This window comes from Cavia porcellus, unplaced genomic scaffold (genome assembly GCF_034190915.1).
Source record: "Cavia porcellus strain 051 isolate PalLab524CR breed Dunkin Hartley unplaced genomic scaffold, mCavPor4.1 scaffold_31, whole genome shotgun sequence".
Classification (NCBI taxonomy): Eukaryota; Metazoa; Chordata; class Mammalia; order Rodentia; family Caviidae; genus Cavia; species Cavia porcellus.
This window is the reverse complement of record NW_026947514.1, coordinates 36,465,876-36,491,449: the sequence shown is the minus strand read 5'-3', so window position 1 is coordinate 36,491,449 and position 25,574 is coordinate 36,465,876. Positions and strand designations below refer to the sequence as shown.

The 25,574-nt window shown below is 43.7% G+C and overlaps 1 protein-coding gene across 1 annotated transcript in view; it reads right to left on the bottom strand.

Moving 5' to 3' along the window:
• Sptb (spectrin beta, erythrocytic) overlaps window positions 1-20,037 on the bottom strand; it is a 121,813-nt gene extending 101,776 nt beyond the window's left edge. Inside the window, exon 1 of the mRNA XM_063241051.1 lies at window positions 19,591-20,037. The gene's annotated coding sequence lies outside the window, so the exon portion shown is untranslated. The remainder of the gene's footprint in view (window positions 1-19,590) is intronic.
• Between the last annotated feature and the right edge of the window lie 5,537 nt (window positions 20,038-25,574).

Here is a 25,574-nt window from a genome sequence, read left to right as displayed (position 1 = left end):
AACTACAAAGACTGTCCCTTGAAACATTTGCCAAACCTTAGCAAAGAAGAAAAAAATAAACAAGCCAGCCTAGATTCTAAAAACCATCTGAGGTTAATGGGAACAGCTATTCTCTAGAAAATACAATTTATTTTTTGCACAAAGCCTTCAATGAGGTATTCAAATTCTTATCCTAAATTTTTGTTTTTACTAATTATGTTATTTACCACTGCCAGAAATAGAACTATTAGTTGCCAAAAATATTTATGCTCAGATTTTTCCATTATTGTAGGATCCATCTCTAACAGGAGTTTGGATGCTTTGATTCTTCCGTCCCTTGTAACACATAATGAGAGCAACCGAACACTAACAAATTTGCTAAAGAGAAGCCAAGCTACAATGACAATACTAGTAAGAATTTGGCTCGCTAACTCTGTGCCAGGCATCAGACACACATTTTCTTCCACATCACAGCACAATCCTATCTGCAAGATGGATATTATTCCCTATTTTAGTGAGGAGAAAAACGAAGCTTAAAAATGGGTCATGGATATACCTCAGTGTATAGCATGTACACAGCCCTGGGTTTGCTCTCGTGTGTGCGCACACGTGTGTGAATAAAATCACCTGCTGTGACCACTCAGCTAGTGAGTAGGAACCTGGATTTGTAGCCAGGCCAGACTGTAGCCAAAGCCATGTACTCTCCCTGCGACATCAGCAGGAGTCTCTCCTAAAAATGAAGTCACCTGGCAAGGAAAGGACATGTACTTTTCACTCAACAGTAAGTAGACAGAGAGGAAAGTACTAGGAGATTGAGGTAAAGAGGTTTCTGGGGAGTTGTGGTAAGCTTGACTTTTACCTAATGCCTTTGAATGGTTTAGTTGGAAAAGCAGTAGGCTTAACGTGCTTCACAGTGGAGATCACAAAAGAAGCCAGCAGCCACTAACAAGGGCACCATCTAGAGACTGGAAATTCGAGCAGGGGTGAAAATGAGATCAAAGCCAGGGGCAGGGGAGGCCGCTTTGGGGGATGGGAAGTGAGCAGAGCCCTGGACACCCGCAGGGGACTGGGAGAGGAAGGGAGGGTTGGAGAGGAAGTGGCCATGGGTCACCAAGTCAGTGACAGAAGAGAAGGTGGGAAGGCGGGGAGGAGGAGAAGGGAGGGAAGCAGAGAAGCAAGACAAAATGGCAGTATCATTTGGTCGGATGTTTTTCAGGACACAAGGCTGGTGCCTTGCCTCTGCAGAGATAAAGAGGTGGGGATTCTCCTGGGCCGCAGGAAAGGTCTTTCCTTCTCCTGTCTGCCTGCCTGCCTGCCTGCCTGTCAGGAGAAGATGGGAAGAGTTTTGGGGAATCAGCCTTCCACTTCCTCACAGAACTTAGACTCATGACCTCCTCAGCTAGAACACACTGCCTGACCCTAGCAGTTTAAAACGCACTCTGTTATTGGTTAGCACAAAAGCAAAACAAAGAAACTAAACAAAAAAAAAAGCAAAACAAAAAACCTAATTAGCTATCACTTAAAGGCTAAGGTACAGTTCTTCATACAATGGAATACAATGAAACAATTTTGAATGACATAAATCAGGTCATTCTAGGTATGTACAAGTAGAAGGATGATCTTTATATATTAATAAAACAGTATCTCAGTATCTGCTAAAAATATATAAATTTAAAACTTTGTTCTGTAAAAATAAACAGCAACTATATTTCACTAGTATACAGTCTTTTTTTTTTTTTTTGTCTTTTTCTTTTTTTTATCGGTACCAGGGATCGAACTCACGACTGCTTGCTTGCAAGGCAAGCGCTTATGCTGCTGAGCTGAATCCCCAGCCCAGTATACAGTCTTTAATTAAAGGAAGAGTTGAACATCATAATGCACACCTGTAATACTAGTCACTCAGGAGGCTGAGACGGGAGGATTATAAGCTCAAGGCCAGTCTGGATAACTTAGACCCTGTCACAAAATAAAAACTAAAAAGAGCTGGGGAGGCAGCTCAGTGGTAATGCGTCCCTGGGTTCAATCTCCATTACCACAATCAGTTGAATTTGTCAATAAATACAGGAATATCTATCAAGTTATAATAACTATCCATGGGACAAGGAAGGTGACTATTGGGGAGCGGTCATCTTCTGTGGTCTGTATTTCTGCAGTATTTTATATAATTTAAACTTTGTATATAATTTAAACTTTGTATAATCAGAAAGAAAAGGAAAAATCTGTGTGCTCCCAAAAAGATTGTCAGAAAAAAAATTTTTCCCTCCCATCTCAAGAGAAAAAGTAAAATTGCCTAAAAGTTAAAAAAAAAAAAATCTGATGCTTCCACTGAATAAAATACTTCAAACTCAACAGCTAAGAGAATTACACTAAATGTGGATTGATCCTTGGGCTTCAGCCCTTCCCCAAAACAGAATTTGGGATGGTAGGAGCTGAGCTTTTCAGCAAGGAGCCTTCCTGCTGGTTGGAGGAAATCCCCCCTGTGAACATGAACCAAGTGAAGAAAGTGCATTCACACCCAGAGAGCTTTCAGGAAACAGGATCCCCTCTTATCTCCATCACCTAGGACACTCATCTTTCACCAACATGCTCAATAAGCCCCTTTGTTTCCCCTAAAGGACCATCATATATTCATTCCCGCATCCACACAACACCCGGGTGCCCCAGAATTCGGCACTGAGAGACACAGGAGGAATCTGGGAAAAAATGACCTGTCTACATTATCATGAGTAACAGGGGGGGCAGGACCTTGGGAAAGGAGGAGCACTCAGATAGACAGAAAATGTGACCACAAAGCTTACTTTACCTGTGCTTTGAAACTCACATGTGTTACTCATATTCTTTTTCATGACTCCGATGTCCCACAGCGGAACACTAGAAAAAGGGAAGGAGCCAGCCCGGGGATATTGTAGCACTGGTGCGACAAGTCCGAGTCCACTGGTCTGCTGACAAACACACAATCTAACCACAAAGACCAAAAGCCCCTGCTCTTGAGAGCACAGAGTCAACTCATAGTCTCACGTAAGTGGGGAGCCTCGCTGTGCTACCAGCCACAGTTGGCATGTGGTGTCACTGCACTACCCACCCCATGGCAGGCGTTCAGCAACTGTTGTCAAAATCATACTGTCCATCTGCTGCAGAGCATAGATAAGGCGGGGCCTTCCCTCCACTGTGATGGGCTAACTTGCCCACACTTGATGCTTTCCAGACTCCCAGCATCCTCAACCCTTTCTCTGCCCATGACTGCTCCCACAGGCTCCTCCCCCTCTCATCTCCACCACACGGAACTCCCCATGCCCTGTGTCTCAACCCATTCTTTCCCCTTCATGTTCCCAGAAAACAGTCCAAAGTTATAATGGCTTCCCTCTGTGATTCCTGGTGGTTGAGTCCTGGTCCTCCACTAACACTGTCTCCTGGAGGAGCCTGAGCCTCTCTCAAGGCTAATGGCCTCCTTTTATCGTCTTCTGGGGTGAACTTTCACCTGTAGGAGACCGATGAACCATCCTTTTCTTGAAGCTGGCTTTCCATGGCTTTGTCTTCTCTTGGTTCCTCACCCAGAGCACAATGTCACACTTGATCACATTTACAGGATCTTCTCCCTGCACTCCTGCCATGCTAAATGTAGGCCTCACCCACAGTGAAGGCCTCTGCTCTTCTACTCCCTCGCAGGATCCTGTCCCCTTTCAGGGCTGACTGAGGCTGAGTCAATTCCTGCTTCCTCAGCCTCTTTTGGGCTCCAGATACACAGCTAAAGCTCCTCAGAAACACTGCAGAGACTTCCAGCTTCATACAATCCACACTGGGTTCTCTCATTGAGTCCCAGAGCATCTCCTCTCCTCAGACTTAACTCTCTGGAAGTGAGTGACACCAGTCTCCTCCTCACCTGAGTTAGAAAACCGGTCACGATCAAGAGCCCTCTCTCCCCTCTCTCTGGTGCCAGTAGCACTATGGACCTACAAGTTTCTGAAGAACTTGCAAAGCTGCTTTTAAGATTTGAGGGGGGAAAAAAGGGCTGCTTTCAACGTTGAAAAGGAAGATAGTAAAATAAATAAGAATAGTTCTAGGGGCTGGGAATATAGCTGAGAAGTTAAAATGCTTGCCTAACATGTGTGAGGTCCTGGTTTCAGCACTTGAAAAAGGAGAATTTCAAAATCCTTTCAAAAAAAAATTTTTTTTTTGACAGAAAAACACTTAATCTGGGATATGGTAAATGGTAATACATTTGGTCCTTTACATTTTGGGCCAGTAAGTCCTGCCTCCCACAGGAAGTCCAGGAATGACTTCACTGAAGCTCTTGTGTTTGGCTCATCTGTTCCAGTCTCCCTGGCCCGCCTGAGCCCTCTTAAGCCCTTTGCTATATCCGGCAGGGTGCCCTAATACACACTGATTGTGTACCACTCTGCTGTTCAAAAGTCTTGATGGTGCCCCTGGGATCTTCACTATAAACCACCAGCTTTTTTAATGGCCTTTGAGGACTGCTATAATCTAGCCTCGTACTATTGAGCTCTTCCATCACTTACATCCTCCCACTCATTCTCCTGCCAAAGCCACCCTTAGCCTCGCCACACGCACCAGCTGCCCATTTGACTGGTGAGAGCCAGCTCCCCTGCTCAGCCAGTGGAAAGCAAGGGCCAGTTCAGACAGCTGCTCCCTGGGAAGGCTGCCTCCTTTGGCTCCCCAGCCCAACCAATCCTGGCTTCCTGAAGAACCCAGAGCATTCTGCGGCTCCATGATGGCACTTGCCCATTTTACCTCATGCTGCAGTCAAGTCTTGCCTCTGTGTGTACCACTGTGAAACCACAAACCTCTCAAAGACAGAGAATGTGCTTTTGTTGATTACCTCTGTGACTCCCATACAGCCCAGCACATGCTAGGAGATGACACATCCTGAAGACCAGCTCTTTATTTTTTTTTGTTTGCTTTTTATTTATTTATTTTTGTCTTTTGTGAGACAGGGTCTTTCTATGCAGTTCAGGCTGGCCTTGAGCTCACACTGTAACCCAGGCTGGTCTTGAACTCACTGTGACTCTCCTGCCTCAGCCTCCTATGTACTGGGACTATAGGCATGTACCACCATGCCCAGTTTTGCTTTTGTTTTTTTAAAACAGGGTCTTGCTATATAGCACAGGCTGGTTTCAAACTCACTGTGAAGCCCAGGGTGGTCTTGAATTTGCAACTATCCTCCTACCTCAGCCTTCTGAGTGCTAGGATTATAGGTGTGAACCCCCACACCAGCAAACAGCTCTTTCTTGCCCTCACCTCCCTCTGCATCATTTCTGTCTCTGCTTCACCACTGCTACTTGGTCCCCCAGGTCACTGCTATGTGAATACCTAACTGGGTCTAAACCAATCAAATTTGGAAGTCATGGAACTACATTTTCAAGCACTTCACTTTTTCAAACCTGGAGTCTAGCACTCAATTGACTGTGTGATCTCTGGCAAATTTGGCTTTATGAGCTTCAGCCTCCTCATCAGTAAAATGGGAATTATACCTCACTTGAAGGTCTGGTGTGAGAATGAAAAAAAGTCTGGGGCATTGAAAGCCCCTCACAAGGCCCCAGGCACGTGAATGGAGACTCAGGAGTAGTAACAGCAATAGCAGCTGTCTCAGGTTCCTCAAACCATTCGGGCCATGTGACCTTGTCAGAAGCATCCTTCCTGGAAACTCATAAAATAAAGACTCTAACTTCAGCACCACAAATTCAGGATGCTAATTCTAACATGCTGTTATAATTCCTAGTCATCATGAAGAAACAGAAAGAGCCTAAGATACTATGCAGTTATTGAGAAAGAGGTCTGTCTGTCTGTCCCGATATAGAAAGATGCCCAAAGTATTTCATCACCAGGCAAAAGGGGAAGGGGCAGTATCATTTGAAATTTAAACCACAACACACAGAAGTATGTGTGTGTGTATACACAAACATCTACTGACACAAATACTCGCCTGTCTTTATGTGTATATGCCTAGAAAATCTCTAGAGGGATATACAAGGAATTGTTAACAGCAGTGACCACCAGTAGAGAGTCTAGCAGTGCCATTTATACTCTCTGCACCACCGGACTTTTAAAATTATGGCTATATACTCATGTTATAATATTTAAAAACTGGATTTCTAAAAAAAACAAAGCTGTAAAAATAATGGAGGAGAAGGAGCAGCAAGGAGAGGCAGAAAGGAAGGAAGGTCTGGGCTGGGGGTAGGGAGATAAGGACTTAGAATCCTGCAGCTAACTCTTGGCCACTTGAGGCAAATCATCTCCCTTCTGTGGTAAAATATTGGCAAATATTTTGGTAAATCTCTCTCCCGGTAAAACAAAGAAGCAGAACCAGATGCTCTCCAGGGAACATGTTAGATTATTAGACACTGTCTGCTTCAAGTACATGTTACCTGTAGAACATCTCTCTCTGCGTTCTGAGGCCTTATGCATCAGGTATTAAATGAGAAAAATGCAGGCACAATTTCATTTTGACCCCCTCCACAATGCAGTGAGAAAGCACCCTCACTGCTGTACAGACAGAGAACCCAAGTGCAGACTGTAATGATCACTTGCCAGCCAAAGGCACCGTTCACTAGACTCTGCTGTTTGCAAAGAATTATGACTGCCAGGAGTTCTTCACTCCCAGTTCACTCTGTATCTCTTCTGCAGAGGAGGCGCAAGTCTCACGCAAAACAAGCAGAAGGCTCTCTTTGCTGGTGGAAACCGGGTGAGATGTAAAGTGACTTCACAGCATAAACAAAGCAAGCTGGCAGCACGGTCAGGAAGTACTGAACTCCTGGGATCAGCTCTGCATCCCTCCCCCACCTGGACTGAGAGCTTCACCTTGAAGATGAGGGCTTCACTGCAGTCATGCTCAGAACAGTTTCTAGGTCAGAAGCAGTAGAGGCTGCAGGTGGAGCCGCTACACTGAGGGCTTGAGACTGTGTTAACATCTCTGCTACATAGCCCCTGAGCTCACACAGGAACCCCAGTGAGGAGCTCAGCTGGACTGAATCAGTCGAGTATTTTTCCAGTCTCTGGGCACAGTGACCACACAGCTTTGCAATGCAAATGACCTGGATTGTCCTGGTGGTATGGGTCTCAACTCAGAGATCCTGACTTTCTCTCCAGAGTATCTCATTTCCTACACCTGCAAATGCCTCTCTCTACTCTTCTCAGAACTTCACATGATGATGGAGCCTCTGCCTCAGACTTTAAGCTGGCCGTTCTGGCATCCAGACTCCCTAACGGGTACACAAAACACATTCAAATGCACATATCTACCTTGCAAAGGAAGACAGAGCCTGATCTACTGACTCCACAAGCGGTAGCCTAGAGACTACAGGAGAAAAACAGAGACCGGAGCAAGGCTAAAACAATGCAAAGCAAACCATCTCTGAGCATGAAAAGGACTATTTGCTCAAAAAGATGCAGCCAAGCTACCAGTCAATAGTCAGCCTACGGGCCCCCTCTGCTGTGGCACCTGGTAATCCTTTAGAGCGGTTGATATCACTGATGTTCACAGCATCCTAGAGCTTCCAGGAGCGCTGTTGGTTTATCCTACATTCACTGTCTCCTTTGGATCAAGCTGATGACTACTGTCCACTTCTCAGTGGCCTCATGTTGCCCCTCAGAATTCACTGGGGTCTGAGTCAGTTGTTTTGAGTCCCTTCCCTTCCCTCTCTGCTTCACCTTCCCTTCCCAGGGCCAAACGCTGTGTCCTGCCCTTCCTTACCTCACACCCATCTCCCTAAGGGCTTTGAAGACTTTCCATTTATCAGTTCATCTCAGATCCCCCACATACTTACAAAGGCCTCCTAGCTTCACTGACTGCCTTTGGCAGTTCAACACCAGCTCCTATCAATCACTGGGCACAGAACAGGGCTAGATGAGAGAGCACGAGAGCGGCTGGATTGCAGTGGGAGTGTGTCCATAACAAAGGGTTTTGTTGAAAGAAACAAAACACACTCAAAGGCCTGAGCAAGCAGAATGCTGGTGAGTCCAGCCACTGGTAAAACTCACTTTTTGTCTGGATAAAGCAGAAATCAGGGCAAGAACAAGCAAAACCAGTAAGTACTGTTAACATTTTACAAGGTAATTTCCCCTTTGACGTGCCTTAAGGACAAACAACCCAACAGGTTAAACACACTCAGAAAAATCAAATTCTCTATACGGGATCTTTTTTCTGAAATGTTTTTATTAAACTCCCTTTATTATTATAGAATAAACCTTGTACTAAGGGTCTGTATTGCTCATCAAAGGGCCTTTCATAGCTGCATTCTGAGGGTCAGCCTCAAGCATGTACAGAAAAATGAGGTGGGAGTGACTGGATGCTGGATGATCCACTACATTTTCCTAGCGATACACATATTTCCACAATGCGCGTTGAAACAGCATCACTTTTCCCTGCATGAATGAAAAGCAGCTGGAGGACATGGAGGTGGGGGTCGCTGTTGTTCAGGTCTGATGTCTTCCTCTCACCCCCTGGCCCACCCATCAACAATAAGTGCTTTTCATCAGCCTTTCTTCAGCATCCCCTGCAGGCCATCAATTTCTGCAGCATGCACAGTGCTGCATGTGCTTGAAACCTCCCCCATCACCCCATGAAACCAGGATTGCTAGAGCATCACACATGAGCCAGGTGCTGAGCTGGTAGGCAACAGGGTCCCTACGGGCAACAGAGACTGCCCTTTCTTCCAGGAACTTAGCATCTGCCAGTGAGTCAGACCTGTCTGCACTGGACCAACCACTGTGAAAAGCAGAGAAAGACACACCTTTGCAGGCCTGAAAGTGGAGAAAGAGCCTTCAAGAAAGCTGCACAGAGACACTATGCTTGAAAGGGTCTTATGGAATATGCATAGGAGATTTTGTGACTAGAGAAACCCTCTAGACAAAGATACTAGTATAAGCAAAGTCACAGGGGTGAAAATACACATGGAATCCAAGGAGGGGCACACAGAGAGGAATGAAGGTAAGAGGGAGGTTGGAACAGACTGTGATGGTCCCCATCTGCACCCTCACACTTTGTTTGGGGGCACTGGGGAACCATAAAGAGTTTTAAAGCAGTAAAATGACTTGGTCAGACTCTTTTTGGCAAGTCCTATGGATTTTATTTCTCCATAAATACAAGGACACGAGGCCTGGGCCAACTGAAGACTTTTGTTTTTAAAATTATTTCTGAGGTTAGACTGAGAGACAGATTAGAAGGGTAAAGACTAAATACCTGAAGGTCAATCATTCAAATGGAACATAATACTGACAGCAGAAAATACAAGAAAGGAACTAATTTGAGTTTTTTCAGGGGAAAATTAAACAGGGGTTGGAAAATGAGTGGATGTGAAAATTTGAAAAGAAATATTAAAAATTGCAGAGGTTTCTATTGGGGATGGTGACAACACGGACCTGGTTTTGAGAAAAGACAGAGGAGCAGAGTCAGGGCTGAAGGAGAAAGCCAAGAGGTCCCACTGCCACACGGTGAGTGTGACACACCTTACTACAACTGCACAAGTGCACCCAGGAGAAAGCTGTAAGGCGGGTGTGGGCTGAGGAGGGAGGCAGACCTATGAACTGGGATTTAGATATGCAGCAGCTCCAGCCCAGGTGATAGAAGAGAAGGGATGGGAGATGAAAAAGGAGAAGGAAGAGGAGAAACAGAGGAGGAGGAGTGGTGGAGGAGGGAATAACTGGGCCAAAGAATCCAAGGTTGGACTTAGTTCAAAGTGAGTGGGCAGATGCTGGGAAGTCAGGAGACCTAGGACTAGAAGACCTCTGCTTCCAACAGCTCAGACCTTCTCCACAGCAGTGTCAAACTCAGCTGCCTCGCGACAGTGGGTAGACTGTACGGCATCTCCATTCTAATTAGCATCTCTATTCTCAGATGTCAAAGAAATATGTTGGAAGTAGGATTCAGAACATTAATTATTTATTAAAAGCTAATAAGGAGATTCAAGCCATTAGGTTAAATAATTGCCAATATATAACAACATATAAAAGGTAGACAATGAATCAGCCCTCTAATCCGAAACTATTAAAAATGCAGGATTTAATAAAAAGGAAACGAATTAAAAGTACTGTGACGTTGGTCTCGACTAAATCTGGGCATGCAAGCAAGAACTATAGATTAAACATGGGGTAAAAATAAACAAATGAATATGGGGTGCTTCAAGTCTAGGTGGGTGGTTGAGTAAATTAACTTCTCTAAGGCTGATTTTCCCATCTGTCAAATTAAGATAATAATAGTATGGATACAACATTACACAAATACACATAAAAGCTTTCAGTTTAGTATGTAAGTTCTCAATAATCTTGACTTACTGTTATTATAAACTCACTAAAATGGTGGTTCACTTTCCAAGTTAAAATATATATTAATTCAGTTACACATAATTTCAAACATTCATTCTTTGTTTAATCAATAAATATCTGAAGCATTTCCTTCTGCACAAAGTGGGGCTCCAGTACTGGAAATATTTTTTTAAAATTATAAAGATTCAGTTTTCCTAGCACAATACGCTTAGTTAAACGTTGTAGAAGGCAAGTTGACATCTGCAAAACGAATGATCCATTCTATAGCAAAGGGATGAGAAATGTACCACCTTAAAAGCAGGAAGGAGAAACTCCCTGCGCCGCCCAGCTCCTGCTGAGGGAAGGGGTTACCCGTCAAGGCCATGGAGATGAGACAACTCTTCAACTGTACAGGAAAATGGGCAAGGAAATTTTTGAGGATAATAATAAATATTAAGGTGCCATCATACACCATAAAAACCTGAAAAAAATGTTAGAGAAAGAGGAAGTTCTTTGCCCAAGGGCAAACAGCAAGAGAAAAAGAGCTGGAAGCAACCCAGACACTCATCATCCGGTTCAAGGAGACTTTTTGGCTGAAACACATCATCATGTAATATTTACACCTTCTCCACCTGAGTGGGGCTACATGCTCTACAAAGCAAAATAAACATCTGCCTGTCCTCTAAAAGTCTACAGTCTAAAAATAGGCAAGCCAGTCTGTGGATACATCCAAGAATCCTGATGACAATCTATCCCCAAGACAGTATTCTCAAACAACACCGCCAAGTTCACTGTGGTTTCCGAGGTGAAGGTGCTAATACAGCTTTTGCCCTTTCCTTTGGAGATCTTAAACATCAGGGGATGGATAGATTCCTCAAAGGTAACAACAGACTATACAATGACCGAGTAACTCTACTCCTAGATGTGTCCAAAAGAAGGGAAAGGACACTTAAACACGCATGTTCAGAGCAGCTCCATCCACAGCAGGCAAAGGAGGAAGCAGCCAGGGTCTCAGCAGATGGAGAGGAGTGGGATTGGGAGTCAGCACTTACAGGACAGAGTGTGTGAGTTTCGTTAACATGAAAAGGTTTCTGTAGATGGATGATGATGATTAGTACAAAGCAAAAGATAATGTAATTATGCCACCAAGCTGTCCACTTAAAAATGGGGAAGGCTAAATTTGCTATTACACATGTTTATTGCAATTTTTAAATAGCACAGTGGTCAAGCCCATTTGATCACTATTCTCCATCATTTAGAGGCAAATAAAAACACTCTGTGGCTGACAGCTGATGCAATGTAAGGAGGGTTGACAGCGTGAGTCTAAGCCTGGCCGACTCAGACTCTAGCTGAAGGAAAAGTGTCCAGTTATCATTCCCTGAGGATGGACACCTTTGTAACTCATTAAGAAGGTGACTTCAGGGCTGGGGATTTAGCTCAGCGGCATAAGCACCTGCCTTGCAAGCAGGCGGTCGTGAGTTCGATCCTTGGTACCGATAAAAATGAGAAAGACAAAAAAAAAAAAAAAAAAAAAAAAAACAGAAGGTGACTTCATGGGCAGACATCATCCATCACTTTTTAGTTAATATTACACCTGACAAGCAGCACCATCTCATAAAGGGGCAGCTGCTAATATACACATTTCAAAAATTACTAGTAAGTAGCCAGGTGTGACGGTGCATACCTACAATCTCAGCACTCAGAAGGCTGAGGCAGGAGGATCATTGTGAGTTCAAGGCCATTCTGAGCTAATGAGATCCTTTCTCAAAAAAAGTCACATAAAAATAAAACCAAGGGGCTGGGGATTTAGCTCAGCCTGGCAAGTGCAAGGTCATGAGTTCAATCCTTGGTACTCCCAATAAATAAATAAATGAATTAATTAAATACATAAAACTAAAAAGTATGTGCTGTTGCTAGGTTAAAGCAATGACTTTAAAATGGATCAGGCCAATGCTTAGCTTAGATATGCGTAAGCCTTTTCTTAATGGATGTACAGGAAACGGTTGACATGATAACCTAATAAGAGTAAGTCAGGAAGTAGGGGAAGATGTATTTCTTATTGTATATTCTTGTATAATGTGGATATCTATCTGAATCATCACATGTATTCATTTCACAAATTAAAAAGTTTTCTTTAATATGAAAACCAGAAAGCATTAACAATCTTTGGGCTTTAACCAGCAAATTCAAAACATTTCTAATCATCAAGTGAAATATATTTCGACTTTGTTTCAGTCCTGTCTTATTCCCTACCACACAGTGGAGATATTTTGAGAATGAGCTAAAAGAAATTTTACAAAAAATACAGCACATCAAAGGCTTCACTTCAAAACAAACAGATGTCATGAATCTTCCACAATAAAATGCTTCCTTTTTTGTATATTTAAATTAAAAGTCTGCCTGAGATTAGTCCAAATCAACTCCACAATAAAAACAGAAATCAAAACTGATAGTGTATTTGCTAAAATGTATCACTAGGTCAGTAAATGGCCTTTTTATTCTTCCATTTGTTCAAAAATAATTGACTTAGTCTTTTCTTTTGATACTCTACACCCAAGTCCCATCAACCCTACCTTGAAAATGTACCCCAAATCCAACTTCATATCTCCACCATCACCACCCTGATCCATCCAGTATCTCTCGGCGGGCCCACTATGGCAGCTGTCACCGGGCTCCCTGACTAGGAGGTGAGCCAACAGCTCACCTTTAAACACAAATCTGAGTAAGTCACTCTGCCGCCCACGACTTCCGGTGGCTTCCTGTCTCACTAGGAATACAATCCAAACTTCAATCTCTTTTTCCAGACATCCCAGAGCCTCTTCCCTGTGCTGAAATGAAACTTCCTCAGAGAACCTTTTCCTGACCATCCTCTCGGACGTGCCCTTCATGCTGCTTCATTCCTTAGAATACCGAAATCATGGTGCATATTCATTTGTTTCTTCTTGTTGTTTAGTACCTGCTTCTCTGAACTAAACTGTGGGCTCCAGATGTCAGACTTTGTTTGTTTACCACATTCACTGTTATGTGCCCTGAGCCTAGAATAAATGAGAGCTCGATAAATATCTAGCTGTTGAAGACTGAGTACAAAGCAAGGCACTTGAAATCACTGGACAAAGAGAGATCTTAAAGCTCAAAATGACGCATAAGTATATGGATACTTAGTCAACTTGGGACAAAGTGTTAGAAAAGCCAAAACATCAGTTGACAAGCATATAAACCCATCATTTATCTGTGGCATGCTGCTCAGAATCCATTACATCAAGCTTTGCAACGTCCTAAATATATACTCTACAGAACTGTTCTTGAGGTTTTGTGGCTATGTAAAGGAGTAAATACTGCAATTTTCTCTCTCTCTCTCTCTCTCCCTCTCTCTCTCTCCAATGAACTTAGATAAAGAGTTCTTCTAAAGAAAGAAAGCAACTACTGTCTCAACCAGAGGCCCAGAATATTCAATTACCCCATGGAAGAGAATATCTGGGAAAAGCCCCAGCTATGGAAGTGAGAAACTGGGTGAAAGCCAGGCTCTGTCATGAAGTACTATAGGGAACTTGGGCAAATCAGGGTACAGTTCTAATCCTGTTTTTCCAATGCTAAAGCAGGAATAATGAGTTCTTCCCTTCACATGGTCGCTGTAAAATAAAATGAGGCAATATATAAAAACATCCTGAAAAATGAGATGATTCCACATTGTCTGTGTGATCACCTCCTTGTACTATGATAAGTCTACCCTATCCTGGACATTGTCTTTGCAACCACTGAGGAGTTCTGTCTAAACAGGAACCTGCATCAGGCCTCCACCTCACCTTCCCACCTCCCCTTAAAAACCTGCATTATTGTCAATATGAACTTCTGCAGTTTTTCACAAGCTGATCCCACATCATTTTCATCATCTGGTCTTACTCCAAGCGCATGGAGCTGCTCCTCATTCCCCAGTCTAATCACACTTCGTTGCCTACGTGTGTCGGTCCACAGACCTAGGGCCCTCCCTCTCCCATGTCCATCCTTCCTCCTTCCACGATACAAAACCTCAACAAAGCAGGACCTTCCTCCTGTGATCTTCTCCTGGGAACATGGTTCTCTCAACCACACTGTTGGATTACTGCTTGTTTACAAGTCCATCTGCCTAACACGTCAGTCAGTCTCCATCTGACACTCTTTGTGCCCTCAGCACATAGCAGGGTAAGGCACAGATCCTCAATGTTTGCTCATTTTGAATGCAACCCAATTACTTTTCTCAGATCTTTCCAGCTCTGATTCTCTAAGACTTATGGCTCAGAGCCAACATCATGAAAGGTTCTTTCTTACCTTTGTACTTGTGAGGAAATGTGTTAGAAGGTAAAACTGAGTCACCATTTCTCAGGGTCCTCTGGAAGCAAGCAGGACCTGAGCACAGGGGCAGAATGAGGCTCCAGACCTCTTTTCATTCAAGTTAAGTAGTTAAATCTGCCTTGTTTTCCCAGATGTGCTATGAATTCTGAGATGAGACACACCCATATTTGAATCTGGTACAAGTAGAAATAATTTTCAACTTATTCATTTCCAGGATTATCCAAGTTTCTGCTCTTTTCATAATGGTAGAAACTCCTGAATTGACTATAATTCAAAGCAATTATTGCTCTTTGACTGCCAAGGTGCCCTGTTATTCTTTTCATAAATACTCTGGGTGATCTGAGCCCAGTTCAATGCAAAGTCTTTTTTTCCAGCCCTGTGTCTTTTCACTTGCTAATTTATAGCATTTAAATGAAAGAAAGGACATCCAATATTGCCCCCATTGCTAACATGATATACTTACTATATATCTGAATTTTAATTGCCCTTTAATTATATCCTCAGCCAGGTCTGCAACAATATAGTGGGAATTAAACATTATTGCAAAGCCTTGCTGACACAGGGAGAAGACACTTTTGTTATAGTCCCTGTGACCAGAAGAAAAAAAGAACAAAATGAGAGATGGTCAGGGAAATGTCATAAGCTAACCAAACAATTCACTGAAGAAGCATTTTCTGTCTATGACTGCCTTAAACTCTGTAAATTGCAAAGCTGACGATCCCCCAGTGGTTTGATGTTCAGCTAAGGCTGGCTGGAAATGGAAGAACTTAGATGACTTGTCTGTGAATTAAGAAAAAAGCACAGCAACAAAGGAAAACATGCTATGCTATTTTCTCAATATTTACCAAGGGAAGTTGGCTTTTCAGTGAGAGGAGCCAGAGGCGACAGTGAATTCTCCTGCTCACTCCTACATCCTGCCCTGACCTAAAGCCAGGAGATCTTCCCCTCCTAGGGTTGTCAGAGGAAAGAGATTTACCTGTGATTACCCCAGCTAAGGCTACAAGATGATTCTGGCATAATGACCTCTACATGTACACTTCATCCCCAAAATGCTTCTCTAAAATAAAGGAGTAAATAAAGATCTGTCTGTAAAAACCAACTGAGTCAATACAAATTATTTGGAGGAGAAAATACCTATTCTCTGTCCTCTAGTTTTAGTTTGTAATAATCCACAATCTCTCAGAGCCCAGTGTATCCAAAGATTCTCCAACCAGTCTCCTCATAAAATCAAATTTCTCATGAGCACAGTTATCTTCCCTTCTGAGCCTTCCAAGCCAATTGGTAAATGTTAATCTGCTGGCCTGAGGTTACAAAAAAATAAACATTATGGATAATGAAGAAATTATTCGATATGACTGCAAACCTCCTCCTGGTCATGTTTCTCATCTTTTCGAGTCTTAGGTAGAGAGTAAAATTCAGTGTTTGATTTTGAAATTTCAAGCAACATTCTCTAAGAACAATTTGGTGATTAGGTTTAGATTAAAACAGGCATCTAATAGTTCCAGTTGTTCCCTAAGGCCCTTCTTCACTTTCCCTAGAAAACTAGAGTCATACTATCATAAGTAAGGCAAGCGTGAGGTCTTTGAGTTCAATCCTCAACACCAAAAAAAAAAAAAAAAAAAAGTCATACTATCTCAGAAGTAGTAGGTATGCCCTTTCTGTAAAAATGTTAATCCAGGGGCCAGGGATTTTAGCACAGTGGCTCAAGTGCTTGCCTGGTAAGTGTGAGGTCATGAGTTTGATCCCTGGTACCAAAAAAAAAAAAAAAAAAAAAATCTAAAATAAAAAGTTAATCCACTTGTATACCTGACGAGCAATGAAAAGGTTACAGTTCAGCTTAATGTTCACAAATGTCTTCTGTTTTGCATAAATAGCTTTTAAAAAAAAACTTTCATTATGAAAGTATTGGATAAAAAAGTATGTATGCTCTCATAATCTCCTCAAAAGGAAAAAGAAAATCTTAGTGGTTCAGTTAGGCAGAATTTCAGGAAATAAACGATACTGACTTTGAGAGACAGAGAAAGAAACAGGCCAGAGTGATAAATGTGGAAGCACATGGACAACAAGGTAAGCTGCACTGGGTCTCACCTTTCGACCAGGAACTACACAAATGGAAGGCTGGACTCAGTGACCTCTAAGGTCTCTTTCAACTCTAACAGTGTTTGCCTCATGAATTTTTTATAGACATCCTCTGTCCTATCACACTGTCCTGACGCATCATCAAGCCCTCCTGGCCATTTCCAGGACTGAAAGGAAATTTTGTTTAAAAAAAAAAAGTACAAAAATAAATCTACGCTTTGATTACTGCCAAAGTTACAATTCTGTCCTTGAAACAATGACCTCAAAGTAAAAGATGAGATTGAAAAAAAAAACCTCTGAACAAATGAACATCCAATACTGTCTTTACACAATATTTTGAAGCATCTCTGAATTAACCAGAATTACTACACAAAGCCCTTGGAGTGAAGACTGTAAAGCTAAAAGACAACCTCAACCAAATCTTTGCAACTTGTACTTGACACCCCCTGCTGAGTATCTAGCCTACAAAAAACAGTGGAAACAAACAACTGAGCTTGAGTCTTGGTCCCATCTCTCATATCTCTCATTCGCTGTGTGATGTGAGACCAGTAATTTAATTCCTCGAACTTGTTTTCTCACTTTTCAAATGCTGATAGTACAAGCTACCTTGCATAATTACTGTGACAAGCTGGATAACATAAAGAAAACTCTGAGTCTTCAATTATTTACTACTTCATTCATTCAACAAAGATTAACTGAGACTCTATGACCAGCCAGCACTGAGCTAGACAATGCTACATAAAAAGTAGAATAAATGGATGTCATTATTATTTTTATTTACACAAAACCATCTGTTACTAGAGCTGTGACAGACTCCAAACTTTCACTTGCACCTTGTTTGCCTGAAATAGACATTGTATTTTTCCAAATATAATCCCAGGTGAGGGTCTGCCTTCTGCCATGCTTTCACTTCTGAAGCTAATTATCAAGCAGGTGTTCTGCTACAGGACCCCCTTCAGAGCACTTGGAAGCAGCAACTATTGGAGCAAAAGGTGATATCCCAGCTCTCTGCTGGACAAGCCACTCAGGAAAACTTGATATGCCTGTGCTACCAGGCCAGCCCCGGATGCCTGGGAGTTTTCAGGTGCTTTCAATTCCACGAGTGGACTCTGAGTCTTCCGAGAACTCAAGATTAACAGGACTGGCTCATCCCCAAGTGTTGCCACTGGGCCTCTGATAAAGTGCAACAGCTGAAGGGTCATATTTTAATAATACAGAAAGTCCCCGACTTAGGAACTTTGTGTTGTGAACTCTCACAGGTGTGCTGTTTTAGATTCACAAGTGTACCTCGTAAGACTCACTCTGTTGAGTAAGTTTGGATTACAAACAAATCCATGTCCTCCTAGAAGACAACTTATTTGTAAGTCGGCAACTTACTGTACACGGTTTATGTCTTTTAACTGTACATTATGCTAGAGTTTGATAAAATTCTGTATAAACAATCCATCTCTGGAGTCTCCAAGGTTGATAGGCTCTTCTGTATCTTAAGCTAAGCATCCCTTTTGCTAGTCAACCTGCAAACTTTTAAGCTCAGGCTTACCTCCTTAGGGTGCAGGGAATTCAGTACACTTTAACAAACACTTTGCACTTATAAACATTTCCAATGCACCCTGGAACTCCGAGCTCCCAGCAAAAGACCAAAACTCTGACCTTGGGAGAGGTTTTCAAGTGCCCTCAATCATGGAGGAAGGAGGGATGTCAAGGAGGGAATTCTAAAGTTAAATTCAGGTGCACCTGTGGAACTAAGGCCAGGTTAGCAGACGGTTCAGATGTGCCTAGCATTTTTATACTGCAGATGCCTCTCCTTCAGGAGCTGCGGGAATGATCTCCTTAGAAACTAAAGCACAGGTGGTAACTGCCACAGGGGTGGGTTTTGTATGGCTGTTTCTGCCTGGAGGTGACAACCCAGCCTCTCCACACAGAAGTTGCCAGGACAAAAGATTCACTGTACCCTCACCCCAACCGGATGCATCTACAATTTTATAAAAAAGAAAAAGAAAAAAGAAAGAAAAGGCTTCTATGTTCCTTCTGCAAGTTAAGCATGTTATTATTAATCCTAGCACTTTAATTGCTCACTATAACAGTAGTTTAGATATTAATAGGCTACAAACTTAGCCCCTACCTGAGGCTGGTTGTCACGGAAACCGTATACAAGCCCCTCCAAAGTCTAGGTAAGTTGGTGGGAAAGGGGGATTGTTAAAGCCCTATTTTCTCATTCTCTGCTATTTCTTGGGATCAAATTGGTGGCCGAGGAGAAACTGGTGAAGGGGGTGAGTGGACAGTGGACCAGAAGGAGAAAAGGAACTCCTTGGAAGACATAGAGTGTAGGCGACCCGTGGAGTATGGCTCCGGGCACTCGCTTCTTTCCAGAGTCCACAGGGGCGACGCCGTGCCCATCGCCCAGAGGCCTGGACCCCTCCGCTGCCCTGCCCTGTTCTCCGCACTGGGCTCTGGGCAGCCCAGGGAGCATGCAGCCAAGTTCCAGAAGAAGATCAAAGCAGCCCAGGGGCTGAGGAGCTGGGCAGCGCGGGTCGAACGAAGCAAAGCGAAGGGAGGACACGCAAAAGGAGACACCCGCGGCGCCCAGGCGCTGTCCTACAGGCGGCGGCCAAAACTGCCCTCAGTCCGGCTCCCCGCGCCCGGGCGACTCTTTCTCTAGGAGTCGGCTCTCCAAGCAAGCGCCCAGCTCGCTGCGCGCCTCAGAACCCTGCGCCAGGGCTGGGTTCCGCGTCCTGGGGTGATCGCTGCTGCAGCCTCCCCCACCTCGGCCTCCGGGGGCCCCGCACCCCTCCTGCTCCCACATCCGACACCTGGGGCAGCGCCCCCGGCAGCTCGCGTCACTCGCACGCTGGGCCCACCGCACCCAGCGCCCGCGCCGCGCGCCCCAGCCCTGCGCCCCCGCGCCCCGCTCCCCGCTCCCCGCCGCCGGCCCCTCTCGCGACTCACCTGCGCGGGGACCCGAGCGGCGGCCACCCGGAGCCCGGGGGCGGCAGCGGCGGCGCAGGGGGAGGAGGGCAGCGCGGGGCTCCTGGCACAGCGGCCGCCGGGCGCCTGGTGCTGCCGAGCCGCGGACCCGCCCAGAGATATAAATAACATTATCTGAGGAGGGACATTCCTGCCGGGGGACATCGCTGCTGCCGGGACCAGATAGTCCCGCGGCGGGGGCGGGGGCGGGGAGGCGGGGCCGCAGCTCCCGCAGCGCCAGGCCCAGCGCCCGCCTTCCCCACCCACTCCTGCACCTGCCAATCAGCCTCCGCGCCGGGGGCACCTGCCCGGCCTCCCCGCGGACCTCCCGGACCAGGACCTATCGTCGCGCACGTCCCCGCATCTCTGCTAACCGAACCCCTGCACCTCGGGCCTAATTCGTGCGCCCGGACCTAGAGCCTGTGGCAGAACCAGCCCTGCAGCCTTTCCCGCCTTGCGCCCCCAGTGCGCACGGTCTGCTGTTTTGAATGTGTTTAAAGGCGCGCTGACGCCGCAGGGTGGGCGCGCCGGGTTGAAGGCCCCCCTGCGGCCGGATTGGAGAGAGACAGATTGTTCCCGGGGCCCGGGGTGTTAGCGCGCTCCCGAGGGAGCTTCTCCCGACTGGTGGCGCGAGCAGACGCTGAGAGCTCGGGGTGTGGGCACCGGGCCTGAGGCCCCCGCCCCCAACCTGCCGCCTCGGAGGCGCAGTTTGAGCCTGAGCGCCCGGTGTAGTCCGGGCGAACTGGGCAGTGCCCTCGGCGCGCAGCCTGCAGTCCCGACGCGCTCCCCCACGGTAGGCACCGTAATCAACAGGCAAGCGCCGCACGTGCCCACCTGCACTTCTGATACGCCTGGGTCCCTGGGGGCCGGCCAGGGCTTCCTCACTGCAAACAGGGGTGGGGTGGGGACAGTAGGCCAGAGGAAACACTAGAACCGATGTTGCCCAGGAGAAACATCACAGCACCTCCGAGTCACCCCGGGAGAAAGACACCAAAGAATACCGGCAGCTTGCAGGGGCAGTTCACTTTCTTACAAGGTCATTGCTCAGTGAGGTTTGCTGCGCACCTTGCTGTACCTTTCCTCTTGTTTCTCCACCTGCTGTGCCTGGCAGGACTTCTCAGCAGCCATCCTCCCAGGTAATCTCTGCTGTTATGGAGATGGCAGTGCAGATTAAAAGAGGACAGATGTAGAAGAGTATTAACTTTGACTGATGCTTCCTGGTGTTCTTAACAAGGGAACAGCCTTACTCTTGAGTTACTTGCTTGGGAATATAATTATGCCATTTTCCAGGATTCATCAAGAAAAGGCTGTTTAATTGCCAGATGTTCAGGCTTAGTTTATATACTGAATGCGTGGAAAGCCTTTCACTGCCTTCTGCAACCACATATCTTGATAGTGGGCATTTGGACAATGAGAAGTCTTAAGTGGGGGCAAACTCCATGGGTGTTACAAAGGCACAGCACTCTTCAGACCACTCCCGCCCCTCTTGTCTGGCCCCTATTTACAGTTCGATTTCCCCCAAGACTCTAGTAATAGAGATGGTACAAGAATAGTCACGGTCATCCAGCAGGTTAATAGTCATTCCCTTCCCCTTTGCTGGTAACATTTAAGCATCTGTTTGTAGGGATGACATGTTGCCTGGTGGCAGAGCAGGTACTTAACATGCAGTCCCTGGGTTCAACCCACAGCACACACAAAAAAAATCCGTTTGTTTATTGCTGAGTTTAAAACAGGTCTTTCTGATGAAAAATATCTTTTAGAACCAAATTCTGGCAAGGAGAACTCAAGAAAAACAGGACAACTTCAAAAGCAGAGACTGTTATGTCTCTCAAGCAGAAATCCTTGGCCTATTTTTGAAAGAAAAAAGGAAATTATATATTTATGTTTTTTAAAACCTTGTGTGAATAAACTTATTAAATTCATGATTCCTCAGAATTACAGTTCTGACACTACATAATTATAAACTATGTGAAATAGATAATTATTTTGCTTTAGGTTGGTGGCACTGAACTATAAAGTTGCACACATATTTTTTCTTTGTAGCCTTAAAATTTATAATTTTTAATCACAAGCAAAAAATAATATGTTAAAAGCTCCAAAGCAGCAGATTATCCCAAGATTTTACAAACCAGCTCAGCTGCTTTAGTTATCTCCACTTTAGCTGAAAGCTAAATAATTCAATTCAACCTCATTTGCTACAGATCCTGATATCCTGACAGCAGCCCTAAATGCTTTACAGCTAATAGAGTTACAGTGAAATGATAAATCAAAATCAAGAGAGGGGGGGAAGTTTAGCACTACAAAGAGCAAGAACATTGTCAAATAAGGGAGGAAAAAAGGCAGAGCTCTGAGAGGAAGAATGAGAAATTGAAGAGAGTGCAAAGGGATGAAGGTAAAGTGACCTTAGGGGTCCGTGATGGAGGTCACTGATGTGAGCAACAGAGGGTCAAGTCTGCAGGAATTTCCCCAGAAGGGTAGTGAGTACCTCTTGGAACTGTCCATGTGTAGGATGAAGATAGGCCTGCATCCTGATTGGTTAAGAGGCTCCCCCTGCTAGCATCCCTACCTGTGGGCCGCCTTCACATCTAAGCACCCATCTAATGCTTCAGAAGAGTTCTGAGGCCAGCAGAGGAGCTGTGCCCTTGAGACTACAACAGACACCATCATCCAGGGAGGTGGGACCCCTGCTAGCACTGTCTACCCAGTGGCAGCTGAAATCAAGAGGTAAGGCCAAGAGAATGTAAGTGTGGACACCAGAGGAGCTAACAGAGCAGAGGACTTTATCTGTTTCTACTCTCTAAAGGCTTCACAGTGAGCTTGCATTATTTGATAAGAAGCAAAAACAATAAAATAGATAAAGGTTGGATGGAGATGGTGGATTGAACACCCTATTTAGCTTCTCTAAATTTCACAAAGATATGTTGTGAAGAGAGCAGGAAACTAAAAGCACAGGGAAATGGGGGTGGGGGTGAACAATGTTCAAAAAATATGTAGGAAATCTAGAACTATAGAAAAGAGGGGAGATTTAATTAGCAGAAAAAATGAATACAGGAAGTTGTAGGCAACTGCCAAAGAATATAGGAAGAAGAGGAGAGGGTCCTAGCATAGAATGATTCGCTGAGGAGACTCCTCTCCCTTGCTTGATACAATATTAAGTATCAAGTGTTTACCTGTTTGATAAAGAAGGTATTTGGGGTTCTGGAACCTAAAGGCAGAGCCCAGAAATGAGAGGGAGCCTTCACTTTCTAAGGGTAGTATTTTGTGACTGGACTGACTACAGCCTCTGAAAACAATCTAAAATAGACAGAATGGGTAGGCACATCCATTCTCATGTAAGAGATGATCAGAAACAAAATCATCATACATGGGGATAGGAGTGGCAAAACCATGAAAGAGAACCGCCAAACTCAATTAGTAGAAATAACATCAGAGGAAACTAAGTTAATAAAGAAAGCAGAAAATGAATTTAATTATATTTAGCAAAATTTGAAAGGACATTAGATTCGTGACAATCTACAAAAAGTTTTGCATATTTAAAAAGTAATTTCTGAGGGTAAAAATTCATTAGCTGATAACCAGAATGGACCACACTGAGGAATAGATTAATGGTAGCACAAGCCAAAAAAAATTTCCCCAAATGCAAGGCAAAGGACAAGGAGACCAAAAGCTCATAAACATGGCTGAGAACCCTAAGGCTAAGATCAAGTTCTGATATCTGTGTAGTAGAGGTTGCTGAAGGAAAGAAACCAGAATAGAAGGAAAAAACAGTAAGGAAAAAGTAAATTTTTTGAGTTGAAGGAAAATACAAATTTCATATTACAAAATCCTACTGAGTTGAAAGTTAAATTAAAATTTCTCGAATATAGGTTGCAGTTTTAGGGACAGTTTAAAATTTATGATTTTTATTTATAAAACCTAAGACTTTAGGTAAAATTAAATCATAAACCAAAACCATAATAAACTAGACTAACTTGTGCCTTGAGTTAAACCGATCCTAAAAAGACTTATTTTATTGGGTCACAGAACAAAAGTGATTTTATTTTTGTACTAGGAATTGAACTCAGGACCTTGTACTTGCCAGAAAGGCACTTATGCCACTGAGCTATATCCCCAGCCCCAAAGTGATTTTTTGAATAGATAAGTAGAAAAAAATATGTATGTGTATGTCAGAAAAAAACAAAAATACTAAGTCAAGCAAAACTGCAGTTCAAATCTCTGCTAATAGCAATAAAGGAATAAAAAAGTTACGATATCCTGAGCATGAGTTAAATCCTGGACACTGCAAACAAACAAAAACTCATAATGCACAGAAAATGTCACTTCAGTAGCCAGCATTCAATAAACATTAGTTCTTTCTTCCTTATTTTTATTGTTGAGATACAGCTTATCTTGTTAAGGTTAAATTTCCATTCCATGTCTAGAAACATCTACAAGCCTCATACCCTCCATGACTTTCAAAGATAAAAGGTTGAGTGAGGTGGCACACATCTGTAATTGCAGCTACTCTGGAGGCTGAGGCAAGAGGATTGCAAATTCAAGGCCAATCTGGGCATCTTAATGAGACTCTGTCTCAAATAAAAGGGGCTGGAGATGTAGCTCAATGTTTGAACTTGCCTGGGTTCAATCTCCAGTACAGAGCTGGAGGGTGGAGCATGTAGGAGGGAATAAAGAAGCAATAAGGCTCACTCAAAAAAATAAATTCATTATTTATAATAGGAGCTGAGGAGTAGGAGTCAAACTTTCCTGTTCAGATGCCTCAGAGTTGTTTTTATGGCCTCCAAACTCCTCTCCCATTCTCCAGTTTCACTCTCCTTCAGTTCTACCTAAAATCAAAGTCTGCTTTCTGAAAAGGAAATCTAATCATGTTACTCTGCTACTTTAAATTATTCTGTGGCTCCTTGTTGCTTTCAGGATAGAATCTTCCAGCACCTAGTATGGTGTCTGACACACAAGATGACTCAGTAAAGGCCTGATGAGTGAGTGAATGAGTGAATGATTCATGAAAACTAAGGGGTTGCAGTCTTGAAAATCAACCAGATAAGTAAGTTAACGTCATTTCTGTTTGGCTTAAATATACATATTTGTGATGCCCCCCTTTCAGGAAATTCAGCTTCCTGTTTGCATTTGAATGACGTTATAAAGGAATTAACTTTCCTAAAACAACTGGCTATTTTTGTGCCTAATTTCACTTTCTCAGCCATGTTAGAACATCCATATCTAACTTACTGTCTTTGACTGAGAAATTGGGTCAATTAAGTAGGTCTGAGGCTCACAGGTACCACCTACCTCACCTACATGTCGTTCATAAAGAGAGATAGCAAACAGCAATGATTCAGGCTGCTCGTGTCTCTGTTAGCTCTACCCTCTCAGTACCATCATTAGATTTCAGCCTTGATAGTGGCCCTGCTCCAATCTCCATGTTGAAATATGCCCAGATTTTGAGCACACAGGATTAAGGACATAGATCAACATACATCATAAGGACAGAGTTAACGTTGTTTTGACATTGCTACTCTACCTTGAATACTCCACAGTTTATATGTAGATAATCAAGAATCCCAAAGCCATTGTTCTCTTCCTTCATTAACATTTATCAAACCAGAATCTCAAATTAAGGGGAGAATATAATTTAAATGTTAGTTTGTTCAAAGTTACTGTTGGTTTCTTTTCTTAGGAAAAAGATGTGAATCCCAGTCTTATTTCAGGAAAATCTTTGAAACTATGATGGACATAAGTCTAAATGTACGTATATTTTCATTATGTTTCTCTCAAGACTACTGAAGTGGCAGTTTAATTCTTAAAAACAATAAAATGGAACATAAATACAAAAATCAGTTTGTTAATAAGAAATGATAATTAACATTCTAACAGTTCAACCAATTAAATAACTTTGTGTTTATGTGCTAATTGTTTCCAGCATAAATGGTCTTGTTAATTGCTTTTATTTGTTAATGGGCAGTATACAC